This window comes from Bacillus rossius, chromosome 1 (genome assembly GCF_032445375.1).
Source record: "Bacillus rossius redtenbacheri isolate Brsri chromosome 1, Brsri_v3, whole genome shotgun sequence".
NCBI lineage: Eukaryota > Metazoa > Arthropoda > Insecta > Phasmatodea > Bacillidae > Bacillus > Bacillus rossius.
The window spans coordinates 107,589,571-107,603,542 of NC_086330.1; the positions used below are offsets into that span (position 1 = coordinate 107,589,571).

Below are 13,972 nucleotides of genomic sequence, written 5' to 3' on the forward strand. Positions count from 1 at the left end.
ATTATAATTAATCCTAGCTTTTATATTTACTAATAAAATTTCTTCATGGTTTGAGTGTTTCAACAGTGAGTAATATTTATTGTTAATTAATCAATATTGATTGAGCAGATATTATTGATATCCTGACCTGTTATTTTGAAGTCCGTCATAATTTGTTAATTTTTGTTTATTTATTTATATGTGAAACAAATTAATAATAATTACAAAAAGTTAGGATACTTAAATACTTGAAAAAGAAATGAAAGCCAAATATCCCGTACTGTTTTATCTTCTTATTAAATTGTATAAATGGTTTTTCCGAGTAATACTAAATAATATTAGTTTTTTAAAATGTGTATAAATTGTAGTTAGAATTATTTTCGTGCTATAGTTGGGGTCCTGAAAATCTTAATGTAATATTTTATGGTGTGATTATTTCAACAGTGAGTAATACTTCTTGTTAATTAATCATTATTGATTGATCAATAATTATTGTTATCTTATGCTTGTATTTTTAATGAGTAATAATTTGGTTAATTCATAATTCATGTTTTTTTTTAAAAAAATTTCTTCTCTCTTGTTTTTTTTTTCTCTCGCTGCCATTTTACCTCTTACGATATACTTACGAGAGGAGGTTTGAATTGCCAAAGTCGTTTTACTTGTATCACATGTACTGAGTTACACGCTCCCTTTTTTATTTTTTGATAGTATAAATATTTGTAAAGGTACAAAACTAATTTTTTTGCTAACCGGTGTATCTGTACAATTACAAGAAAAGTAAAAAGTATTGTAAAAATATTTTTTGTATTAATACAAAACTTCTGCAAGCGCCCATACCATGTGCAAAGGATTCGGCAAGTTGCATCTTCTGCCGATCGATGGCACTATATGTTAAATACTTCCCAGGCAGTTGTGTATGATGAACGTACAGGAGTACCGCCTTGTCTGCACGGAGCTGCGGGCCGCGTGTTGCAGGCGCCCGCGGGGCCGGCTGCGGGAGCCGAGGCGGCGGACCCCAGGAGCTCCGTGGTGTTCTCGCTGAAGAACCAGGTGGGCGGCCTGGCCAGGGCTCTGCAGGTGTTCCAGGTGAGCCATCTGGCTTCGTCCTGCCTGCCGCTGCCGGTGCGCTAGTGCACGAGGCCTCGCACGGATTTATGTTTACCTACAGATTATTATACATTCATTAAATCTTTATTTTAGCACATAGTTAACACCCAATAAATACATTTAATATTAACAAAATATTACTTAATTATTTACATTAAGTAAAACATTTGTTAGATGATAATTACGCAGGAGCCGGAGCGAGGTGCTGGTGCCGATGTCCGCCATCATTTATTGTGACGTCACGGCGGCAATCTTGTTTTACCTTGATCTTTGTTCTTTGACCTTGACCTTTAACTTTGATATTTGACCTTGAACTTGACCACAGATCCAATTTTAAAATTCGCCATTTTTAAATCGAGCGCCCCAATACCCAAATGTTGCAATTCTAATGTCACGGTTGCCAACTTGGATCTAAAATCACAAACCCTTTTTTTTTTCGATTCTGACTTCATTTGCGCCATATATTTTCCGTCTGCTGGAGACCGACATGGATGATGTCACGACGGCAAATATTTTTTCTGTTCTGCTGGAGGCTACCATTCTGGATACCGATATCTTTGTTTCTCCTATTTGTTCCTAGAGAGCGCCAGCATCGCTCTATCTCCAGACAGTCTGTCTGTCGTAGGGTCGACGTTCCTTTACCTGCCAATGTTGTTGTGGTCCTTACCATAATATTTAATTTAATTATTTTATACAAAATGTTTTGGAACCGCGGTGATTTAAACCAAGACAGCTCGGATCTCTGGGTTGAAAAACATACAACTTTAATCGCACGACCATCAAGATATTTACCAGACCGAGATTTAAATAAGTTATTTAAAGAAATAACACTTATTAAGACTTGTAAATTTTTAAAATTTAAAATAATAATAGCGTTACCTGTTAGAGGACTTTGACGCCATTTTTATTTTAAATATTAGCTACCAGGAGTGCAAGTTATCAAACATCGCTTGCTAGAGGGTGCCGTCGCAACCAGGTTTTCAGTAATAGATACAAAATGCGCTAGGGTTACGTAGTACCTACCCATGCTATCTGTTAGTTTAATGTTTACCTGCAAGAGTGGCTGAGTATTAATTACCTTGACATCCAACATCTGGTCAGCCATTGTGGCCACCATCTTGAAAATCCGTAATTATTAAGCTAGAAATTAAAAAAATATAACAATCATAAAAAATGCAGTTATTTATTTAACAACTGATTCGATATATTCTTGTCCTCGGTTCGTTACTTACTAGATGCATAAATTTAATTTTAAGTAAAAAAAAAATATTCAATTTAATATTATGAAAAATACTAAAAGAACATTAAAATTCTCATCAACCACATTCCAGCAAATCAATGATGACATAGAATACCGTCATTAAATTCTGTAATTATTAAACTGCAAATTCGGAAAAATTCCAAAATTCATCAATAAAAACGCTTATCAAACATTTGATTTATACAATCGGTATCTGTAAAAGTTATTTAATTAAATAATCAAATAAATTTACCAAAAAATACAGGTTAAAAAAACAAGAGTCAACTGCGCCAACTGACTTTGGCTCCAACAGTCTTGAACGTCAACTGCTCCCAAGACATTTGGCTACATGGCTACAAAGCTACTTCGCTACGAAGCTACAAGTCTAAGAGGCTACAATTATATTATGCCATTATGACAGCCATCTTTGGTCCGCCAACTTGTTGTCTGGTGGAGGTCGCTGTCTCATTTTCGTCTGCTGGATAGCACTGTCGCCATAATAGTTTAATTTTTGCCCGCTGGAGTGCAGTATTAATTTAATACTGAATTATCCACCATCTTGGCATTTGGCCACCCTCTTGAAAATATTTCGTTTTTAAGCTAGATATTCAGGTAAAAATCCAAATTCATCAAAAACACCCATTATTTTAGTAATTGATTCAAACACCTCGGTTCGATCTTTCACGGATGCAAAAAAAATTAATTTAAGTTAAATTACAATAAAAGTTACAGGTTCAAAAAAATTACAAATAAAATGATTATTACATAATTTACATTCTACTACAAAAAACCAACAAACGAGGAAAATACTAGCGTTTCTCAATTTCTACAGTCTTCATAGAAGGCAAAGCGAGTCTTTGCATGACTTTTCAGGGCAGTTCTACATGACAGTCGATTAACCACGTACATCCAGATGTTGACTAGTCACCTCCAGTCATTGGCCAGACATTGAAATCGGTGTTCATAAACATTACGTTGGTGGTCAGGCAGGTCTGGTCAGCGACCAGAAACGTCCAGTTTTAGACTAGACACGACCAGTTGTGGTCAGGCGTATCCAGTAGGTGGTCAAAACACATCCAGTCAGTAGCGCGCATTTTAAACAGTTCATGTACAAAATCAGGCGCCAAAGCCAAGCGTCTCCGAATCAAGAGATTTTTTCGACGATACTTAACATACATTTTTAACATGTCATGTTCAATGTCAGGCGTTTAGACCAGGCATCTCCAAAACCCGAGGTCAATCATGGACTGACCATAGTCTTGTCGATGCACATAGAATAAAAATTCAGAATATTCAAAACGGAAGCACATTCGTCAAAAAGGAAGTACAATTAGAAGCACATTCGACAAAAAGGAAACAAATTTAACGAAAATGATGTAGCTTTCGTAGAAAATTCAACTCAGTAGGATACGATCTCATCGCAGGGATACCGCAGGGAAAAGACGCAAGGATACGATCTCGTCGCAGGGAAACTATATGGTCACAAGGATACGATCTCCACAGGAATACGATCTCATCGGAGGGATACGACACAGTGATACGAATGGTAGGATACTGCGAGAACTCAGTGTTAATTAGAAATCTGATTACGAGAAAAAACTATAATTTGAAATTAAAATAATTGTTTTATTTTTAATTTTTTATACAGGAGCAAGTAAAACAGGACATTATTGTATGTAGCCTGAATTTCTTAATTGAGTATGGTGGCTACTTATTTGAGGTGCGATAAGTTTTATTCCCTAAGCAGAGCCATCAGTAGTCTCAGACGATTGACCAGATATTAGGATCTTCCCTTGGTGTGTAATCGATCTCTTCTGCTGCTGTTATCTTTTCTGCAGTTTTTTTTACAATTTTTTAAATATCAGTATCATCCCAGTTTTCATTGTAAGCTTTATCAGAATAATTAATTTTATCATGTTCTTTCCATCGTCTCAGTGCTTCGTCTCAGTGCATCATCATTGGTAGCTACAAATGCTTCTATATTGTTCTCATTTTTTAAAAGTCTCTTTTCCTGTCACATTTTCCGGTAATATTATTTATTCTTTCAGCTTTAGTAACAGAAAATCCATCAGATTATTCTGCACGAAGATTTATTCCTTCGTGACTTGTCATAATTTTTTCCTGTTGTATTGTATCTTCCTGTCGTTTCTTCGATGATGCTATCTCATTCATTTTTAATGCAGGCGATGCAGATGCCCAAGTGTGATGATATTTTCCAATTCCATAAACCTTCGGTCTGAACACAGACTTTTTCTCAGTAGACAAAAAAAAGTGTAGCTTCGCAGGTGTTTATGTGTTTTTTTTTTAATTTATTACTTAGTCCAAACTGAAAGCCGTAATTACACAACGTAGCACTTTCTGCAAAGTACCTGTTCCACAATTGCTTTTCTCATGACGTCGAGTATTGTTGGTATTAGTGAACGAAATGCCACAGTACAGTATTTGCGACAATTGTGGCTTTCAGTTTGAACAAAGTGATAAATTTAAAAAAATCCTGTGAGGTTACACTTTTTTCGTCTACTAAGAAAAAGTCTGTGTTTGGACCAAATGTTTTTGGAATTGGCAAAAAAATCATCGCACTTGGGAATATACATCTCCTGCATTGAAATTTAATGAAGTAACAACTTCGAAGAAACGACAGCAAAATACAGTAATACAGGGGGAAAATGATGACACGTTTTCTAAGATGTGCCATGAAGGATTTGATATTCTTGCTGAAATCTGTGATGGATTTTCTGTTACTGAAGCTGGAAGATTAAATTATATTACAGGAAACTGTGAGAGAAATACCTATTTTACAGAAAATGGAAACAATATAGAAGAATATGAAGCTATCAATTATGATATACTAAAACCTAAACTATGGAAAGTCGTGATAAAATAAATTATTCTGATAAAGCTCACTATGAAAATTGGGATGATATTAATATTAAAAAAATTATAATAAACAACCAAGGAAGATAACAGCAGCAGAAGTGATTGATTACACATCATGGACAGATTCTAACATATTGGTTAATCGTCTAAGACTACTGATGGCTTCGCTTAGGGCAGAAAACTATTCGCACCTTAAAGAAGTAGCCACCATACTCAAAGAACAAAAAAATGTAGGCTACAAAAAATAAAGACCCCGTTTTACCTGATTGTGTATAAAAATTAAATTTAAATCAATTATTTGGATTAGTTTTATCCTCGTAATCAGATTTTAAACTAAGACTCAGTTCTCGTAGTATCCTACCAATTATATCCCTGTGTCGTATCCCTCGGATGAGATCATATTCCTGTGGCGAGATCGTTTCCCTGTGGCCAGATCCTATCCCTGTAGTGAGATTGTATCCCTGTGACGAGATCGTGTTCTTATGACGAGATCTTATACCTGTGTTGAGATCGTATCCCTGTTGCAAGATCGTATCTCTGTTTAGAAAATGTATCCCTGTGACGAGATCGTATCCCTGTGACCATATCGTATCCCTGTGACTAGATCGTATCCCTGTGGCCATATCGTATCCATGTGACTAGATTGTATCCCTGTGGAGAGATCGTTTCCTTGTTTAGAGAAAATATCCCTATTGAGAGAAAGTATCCCTGTAACCGGATCGTAACCCTGTGGCGATATCATAGCCCTGTTTCGAGAACTTAGCCCTGTTTCGAGAACTTATCACTGTTTCGAAAACGTATCCCTGTGGTGAGATTGTATCACTGTGACGAGAACGTATCCCTGTGACAAAATGTATTCCCATGAACAGATCCAATCCCTGTGACCAGATCGTATCCCTATTGCGAGAACGTATCCATGTGGCCAGATCGTATCCCTGTTGTGAGGACGTATATCTCTGACCAGATTGTATCCCTGTGTTGAGATCGTATCCCTGTGGCAAGATCGTATCTCTGTTTAGAAAATGTATCCCTGTGACGAGATCGTATCCCTGTGACCATATCGTATCCCTGTGACCATATCGTATTCCTGTGACTAGATTGTATCCCTGTGGCCAGATCGTATCCATGTTGCGAAAAAGTATCCCTGTGGCGAGATCGTATCCCTGTAACGAGCTCGTTTCCCGGTGGCGAGATCTTATCCCTATGGCGAGATCGTATCCTTGTTTCGAGAATATATCCCTGTGACGAGATCGTATTCTACTGAGTTAAATTTTTGATCAAAGCTACGTCCTTATAGTTTAATGTGCTTCTCTTTTGTCGAATAAGCTTCCAATGTGCTTCCATTTTGTCGAATAGCTTACAAATGTGCTTCCTTTTTGACGAATATGCTTCCTTTTTTAATGTGCTTCATTTAATTATTGTTTTTTTTTTCAATGTGCTTTAGCAAGAGCATGATTGACCTCGGGTCAGGCCATGATTTACATCGGGGTTGGAGATTACTGGTCTAAACGCCTGACATTGAACATGGCCTGTTTATAATGTATGTTGAGTATCGTCGAAAAAATCTCTTGATTCGGAGACGCTTGGCTTTGGCGCCTGATTTTGAGTCAGTTTGATGAAATTTATTTTATTTTCCTGGACAATCTACTTAACTTCTAAAACATGTAGGCCACAAGCTTTCGAGGCATTGTTTGATTAGATACCTTGCTTTCGAGGGTGACCGACATTTTGCTCTCCATTGCAGCAGGCATCTTCAGAGTTGATATACAAAAAATTTAAAATACAAAATATAAATGCAAGAAAAAAGTAAAATTAATTTGTTCTTGACTTCGACAAGCTACATCGTAAGTAAATAATATGTTAATTAACCCTGCCATTTGAAAATTTAGTTACTTCTTCCGATCTGAAAATTGTACATATGTAATTTAATTGTATGTACTAGCATAAACATAACTTTCAAAAAATATAATTTTAAAATACATCAATTTTATTTTACTGACCATACAGTTGCTTAGAAAATGCTTTAGATATTAGAGTCACACTAATAATAATAAAACTACAATAATTCTTATTATTTGTAGGAATTTAAATATAATTTTTTTTCTACCTACGTGTAATATTAACGTTACTGTAGACGCCGTGTCAGAATTTAATTTCCTCTATAGTTTTCTGTAGTATGTATATCCTGTTTCCATGTGATACGCAGGAAAATTCTGGAAACAGATATTTTGTGTAAGCTAATATGCAGTTGGGGGGGGGGGGGGATATGTAGACATTTTCAAAAACCAGTAAACATAGTATGTTACTGTGTGAGAAGCCACATAGCCTACAGATACTACATGATTATAAGTAGTATAAATAATAGGGACTCCGAGCCCTGGCTACTGGCTGTGGATTGATGATTCTTGACATTGTTTCTCCGAGAATAGATTCTCGTGAGGTGTCGGTGTCCGCCATCTTGGATTGTGACGTCACATAGCCCATATTGGATTATCTATGACCTTGAACTTTAAACATTACCTTGACCGTTGATCATGATCTTTGACCTTGATCTTTGACTTTGAATTTGAACTTGAACTTTGACTTTGACCTTGACCTTCACCCCAGTGTGTGTACTATGTGTTCTTTTGTTGAATGTGTGTGTGTGTACTGTGCGTCCCATGTGTGTACTGTGTGTTCTTTTGATGAATGTGTGTACTGTGCGTCCAGTGTGTATACTGAACGTGTACTGTTTGACCAGTGTATACTGTGTTTGTACTGTGCGATCAGTGTGTGTACTGTGGATTCGGTGTGTATTGTGTGTACTGTACAGCCAGTGTGTGTACTGTATGCGTACTATGTGTCCATTGTGTATATTGTGTACACTGTGCGTCCAGTTTGTAAAGTGTGTTCAGCGTGTTCTTTTCTTTTGTTGAATGTGTGTCGTTTTTTTTCTTTAGATGCGCGTTGTCAAATCTGTAGTTTTTCTGAATATTTATTGGTTCAAAACCACTTGGTCTTGATAAAATATTTTTCAGAGTTTTTTGGTCCTTTAGAAAGCCTAAAATATGTTCTGTTTGTCTAAATTCTTGATTTTGATTTTATCGATACTTTAAGTCTGACAGTTCGAAGACTTTGTCTTGAATGCTTGAAATATGTTATATTAGTTATCGATGAAGAAGGTCTTGAGGTTCGGAAATGTCTGGTCTATACGTCTGACATGGTACATGACCTGGTCTCGTGGTTCGAATATGCTTGGTCTATACGTATGGCATTATATATGAGCTGGTCGAAATGTGTTTCTTGCATTGAAGAAAATAGATTTCCATGTTAGGTAGCTCGACAACGTATTTATTTCTTCGAACAGGTATCTTGACTAGTGTTGTTTTTTGTCCAGTGAATGATTAATAAACTCCACGAAAGGTAATGGGAAAACAGAATTTAAAAGTTTATTTTAAGCTTTAGTTATCCTTATCACTGGCCGAGAATCAAACCAAAAACAGAAATATATCACATCAATCATTATTTTAATAAGCGATTTTTTGAAGAATTTTGAAATTTGTTCCCGAATTTCTGGGTCAATAAAACCAAATTACCAAGATGGCGGTCATAACGGTTTAAAGGAGTCAGGTACATGAGGAACTTAAGCTTCTTTTAAGGTTTTAAATAAGTATTGTTTGTCTAAAGCCAAATTTTTCATTGAACCAGTATCGAACCAAGGACGGATATCGATCGAATAAATAAGTATGTAAATTGCATATTTATTTTTGGAATTTTGAAATTTTTCCCGAATTTATAGTTTAATAATTACGAATTTCCAAGACGGCATCTAAATTTAAAGATGGCGTCACAGTAAAAATAAATAATTACTGCACTCTAGCAGGTAAAAATTAAACTAACGTGGTAGCACTCTAGCAGGCTAAAAAAAGATAGTAACATCCAGCAGACAAAAACAATATGGCGGACATTACATCATATTAGTTGATGTAATATCTGCATTGGTATTAGTGGTGGGAGGTCAGTCAGTCAGCGGTTTCCATGGAAGAAGGAGCTGTCTAAAAAATTTCTCTTCCCTCACTGGGTTTGAACCGAGGATAAGTATAAGTGTGTTTTTAAAATAATAATTTATTCAATATTGGTTAATTACCTTTTTATAAATTTCAATAGTTTATCAAAATTTGCTGATAATAATTACAGACTTTCAATATGGCGGCCGTAAGTACAAATCCAGGATGGCGAAATGTTTTTATTTAAATTTTTATTATTTTTTACAAATTATAAAAAAAAAATTCAGAATTTTTCTGATGATTAGGGTTTTCAATATGGCGGGCGTAACGAAAATTGTAACAATCTCGAATCCAATATGGCGACCGTAACGAAAAATGCAAAATTTTGGAGTGGGCTTTCGATTCCTAGATCGTGGAAAGTTAAAAAAAAAAAAAAATGGCGGATCCAAGGTGGCCGCCGAAGTCAAGGCCAAAGGTCAATGTCAATGGTCAAATGTCAAGGTCAAAGGTCATCCTATTTGGCCACCGTAACGTCACAATCCAAGATGGCGAACATCGACACCTCACGAGGAGGAAAAATATCAACAATCATCAATCCACAAACAGAAGCGATGGCTCGGAGCCCCTATTATATACTACTCTTATATGTCAGTGTGTTAGTGTCAATATTAATGTAAGTATTTTAATACACGTTTTAAATTTTTTATTTAAATATTGTTTTAAATCCCCCTTTTCCCGACAAATATCCTGCTTCCACACTGCTAATATATGACAACAGTTAATAAAAAAATTAAAACTACTAATTAACGTGGATATATGTGACATGAATTTTAAAAAATTTCAGGAAAATATCCCGAATGTATAAAAGTTTAAAAGTAAGGTAGTACACAATCTTTTAGATTGTAGATTTATAAAAAAAATATTTTGATCGTTAAAACTTCTTCCGCCTCGTTCCAATAATTGTTCTTGGAGTTAAACCTCACGACCTTTATATAACTATATCCGAAGTTCTTAAAGGTTGGGAAAAAATGGGACGGGATACTTATTTTCCCGTGTGCAAGACAAATAATGCTGAGGACCAAACGTGAAAAACTTCCTTGCTACAACTATTTGTAAATCTACTCATAGTTTTTTTCACCATTCTCTACAGTATTTTTTATCCGACTTTAGGGTATTAACGTGAATAAAATGCAAACTAAGGATACAGTAAGTATATAATAGGGCAAGCTGGGACAGGCGCAGGCGCGAGGAGCGAGGAGACGGTCCGCCATATTGGATTGTGACGTCACGGCGGCCATCTTGGAGGAGTGTAACGGGACATAGCGTAACGGGACAAGTTTGACCTTGACCTTTGACCCTCAAAATTCGCCAAAATTGGGCAAAAATTGCCCAAAATTCCTCAAAAATCGCCAAAATTTACATTTTTTTGAAAAACATTTCCGCCAAAAAATCTCAAATAATTCCACAGTTCAAAAATTAGGATTTCGAAAATCCTCAAAAGTCGCTTTGCCCTAGAAAAAACGAAAACTCCTAAAAGCGGCTTAAAACTCCTAAGAGCTAGCCGCTTATAAGCCGCCGACCTTGAAAATAAGGATGTCATGGCAGCCATATTGGATGATGATGTCACCGTTGCAAATTTTGTTACGGCCGCCATCTTTAACTTTTTTATTTATTATCCGATTTTAATGAAAAAAAATTTAAAAATTATAAAAAATCCATTTAATAAAAATTTAATAAATTATTTATAAAAAACATACTTTTTAGACACGGAGTTCGGAGTCCTCGGTTCGAACCCGACGAGTGCAAAAAAAATTAAAAATGGCTACCGATCGTTCCCTCGTGGAGGGCGCTGGCATACTGACCCCCACCACTTATGTCATAGTATACATATCTTCACCTAGTATGACGTCATGTCCGCCATCTTGTCTTCGATGCTGGAAACCATCATCATTGTATCGTCGGCTAGAGTGCGCTGACGCCATGTTAGTTTAACTCTTACCCGCTAGAGTGCAGTAATCATTTATTACTAAGGTGCCCGCCATCTTGAAATTTGGCCGCCATCTTGAAAATCCGTAATTATTTAGCTAGAAATTCGGGAAAAGTTCCAAAATTTATTAAATAAATTTGCAATCAATATACTGATTGACCCGGTCAGTTCCTATCCTTGGTTCGACCCCTGGCCGATACAAAAAAATTAAATATAACATCAATTTAACATAATAGTAACAGGTTCGAGGAATTAAACACCGCAAGTTCTTTTACAAACAGAATATTTATTACATAATTTCTATTCTACTACAGCATCACTTACGAAAGCTAGCAAATTTATAATCAATCATTTAGTTCCGCATCGGTGTGAAATGACTTATTCTTAGCTCCAATCGGTTTATACTAGACAGAGTCCAACCAGATCCTTTACTGACATAGTTCTCCTCTTCTTGACAGAGTTTCTGGATACCGTGTTTAACAGTTTGCTTCACATCGTTAGAACTGTAAATTACTGTAGCCGATGTCTTGAATGCACACTTTTTCACTTTGTCATCTAACGGATATGGCTTTCCATATAGACAGTCCAACCACAAGTTATATTTTAATGGTCCGTTTGTTGCTACGTCATCAGTAAGCTGATTGATTATGTCCTGTCTGATATCATCAAGAAAAGTACAAATATCCTTCGACTCACCGAACGTATTTAGATAATAGTAGTCTTTCAACGTTCCACGAAATGCAGTCTGCGCCAAGTAGAAGCCATTATCGTTCACTTGTAATGCTCCGAACACAGTCTTAGGTTTAGGTCCATGTTCAGTCGTCATAGCAATCGGTTGCTGCGCATCTGTTTTTTTGATTGTACGCTCACGAGCCTTCAATCTAAAGCGAGGAGTCGAAATGTCTGCAGGTAGTTCAGCAGTAGGCACACGGACTTCACCTTTACATATTTTCGCATGTCGTCGCAAACTATCAATTCGAGTAAACCATTCATGACAATCATCACATCGAAACTTTATACGAGAAGGATTCTTTTTGCATTTGCTCCGCTCATGTCTTCGTGCATCATGGGAAAATGTGAACGACATATCACAGTAGCTGCAAGGATACCGTGCCGATGTAGACGAACCTTTCAGACCCGATCCAGATATGGACGTTGCAACAGTAGTACCATTTCCAGGCATACTCTTATGAACATCGACGCATCGCTGTTGCACCGAAACCTTTACTTTCTGCCGCACAACAGGACCTTTACATGTCTTCATGTGCGTTTTCATATTATCTTTTCTGGCAAACTGCTTATGATATTTCTCACAAACAAACATTTTACGATATAGGTTCTTGGCACATTCTCTCTTCTCATGCCGTCGAGCATTGCTGCTGTTTGAGAAAATCTTGTCACAGTAACAGCACCGATGTTCGTTAGTTGTTGTCGATTCCGCATCCATTGAAGTCTCCATCGAGGGCGAAACGAAGTTCGTCGAGTTTTCCTGCACAGCCAGCACTACCGGGATTAAAGTCTCTTCTGCTGGTGGTATCGCGTCTGTTGAAATCTCCTCCAGTGTTGTCGACGTGGTTGTCAACGGAATCTGCTCCTTCTCCGTCGTAGCTGTCGTAAAGGTTCCCGTAGACGATGGTACAACCTCCATCGAGTTCGACGTTAAAGTCGGTAAAGATGCCATCGAGTTCGCAAGAACAGGTAATTACGTGATTAATCCACCAGAAGAAATAAACTAGGTGATCCTTACACCGCCGACGTCAGTAACAAACTGAGCGCCCTGCTGTCTAAGACTCGCTTATATACATGCACCGTATGGAATAATACGCTAGTCAAATCAAGAAACATCTACAATAATACTAGAGTCAAAACAACATTAAAAATAGAAGGACCATCAACAAAAAGGAAGCACATTCTGGAAGCACAATAAAAAAAAAGGCAGCACATTTGGAAGCACCGACAACGAAAAGGCAGCACATTTGGAAGCACCGACATCTAAAAGACAGCACCGCCATCGAAAAGGCAGCACATTTGGAAGCACCGACAACGAAAAGGCAGCACATTTGGAAGCACCGACATCTAAAAGACAGCACCGCCATCGAAAAGGCAGCACATTTTGGAAGCACCGACAACGAAAAGACAGCACCGTCATCGTAAAGGCACGGACCGCAAGTCCGGGTCATGTCAATATCAGACATATAGACCATGAACACAGTACACACAGGAAACGGATCGTACACACAGTACACACAGGAAACGAAACGTACACATAGTACACACAGGAAACGGAACGTACACACAGTACACACAGGAAACGGATCGTACACACAGTACACACAGGAAACGGAACGTACACACAGTACACACAGAAAACGGAACGTACACACAGTACACACAGAAAACGGAACGTACACACAGTACACACAGAAAACGGAACGTACACACAGTACACACATAAAACGGAACGTACACACAGTACACACAGAAAACGGAATGTACACACAGTACACACAGGAAACTGAACGTACACACAGTACACACAGAAAACGGAACGAAACGGAACGTACACACAGTACACACAGAAAACGGAACGTACACACAGTACACACACGAAACGGAACGTACACACAGTACACACAGGAAACGGAACGTACACACAGTACACACAGGAAACGTAATGATCACACATACAGTAGCGGAAACACACACAGGCTTAGTTGGAAATCAGAATACAAGAAATAAAAACATTAAATTTTTACTTTTAATATTTTATTACTTCTCAACATTACACAAATACAA

The 13,972-nt window shown here is 37.2% G+C and overlaps 1 protein-coding gene across 1 annotated transcript in view; it reads left to right on the forward strand.

Annotated features, from left to right (window-relative positions):
• Positions 1 to 960: 960 nt before the first annotated feature.
• LOC134541627 (tryptophan 5-hydroxylase 1) overlaps positions 961 to 13,972 on the forward strand; it is a 115,274-nt gene continuing 102,262 nt past the window's right edge. The window contains exon 1 of the mRNA XM_063385198.1: positions 961 to 1,065. The gene's annotated coding sequence lies outside the window, so the exon portion shown is untranslated. The remainder of the gene's footprint in view (positions 1,066 to 13,972) is intronic.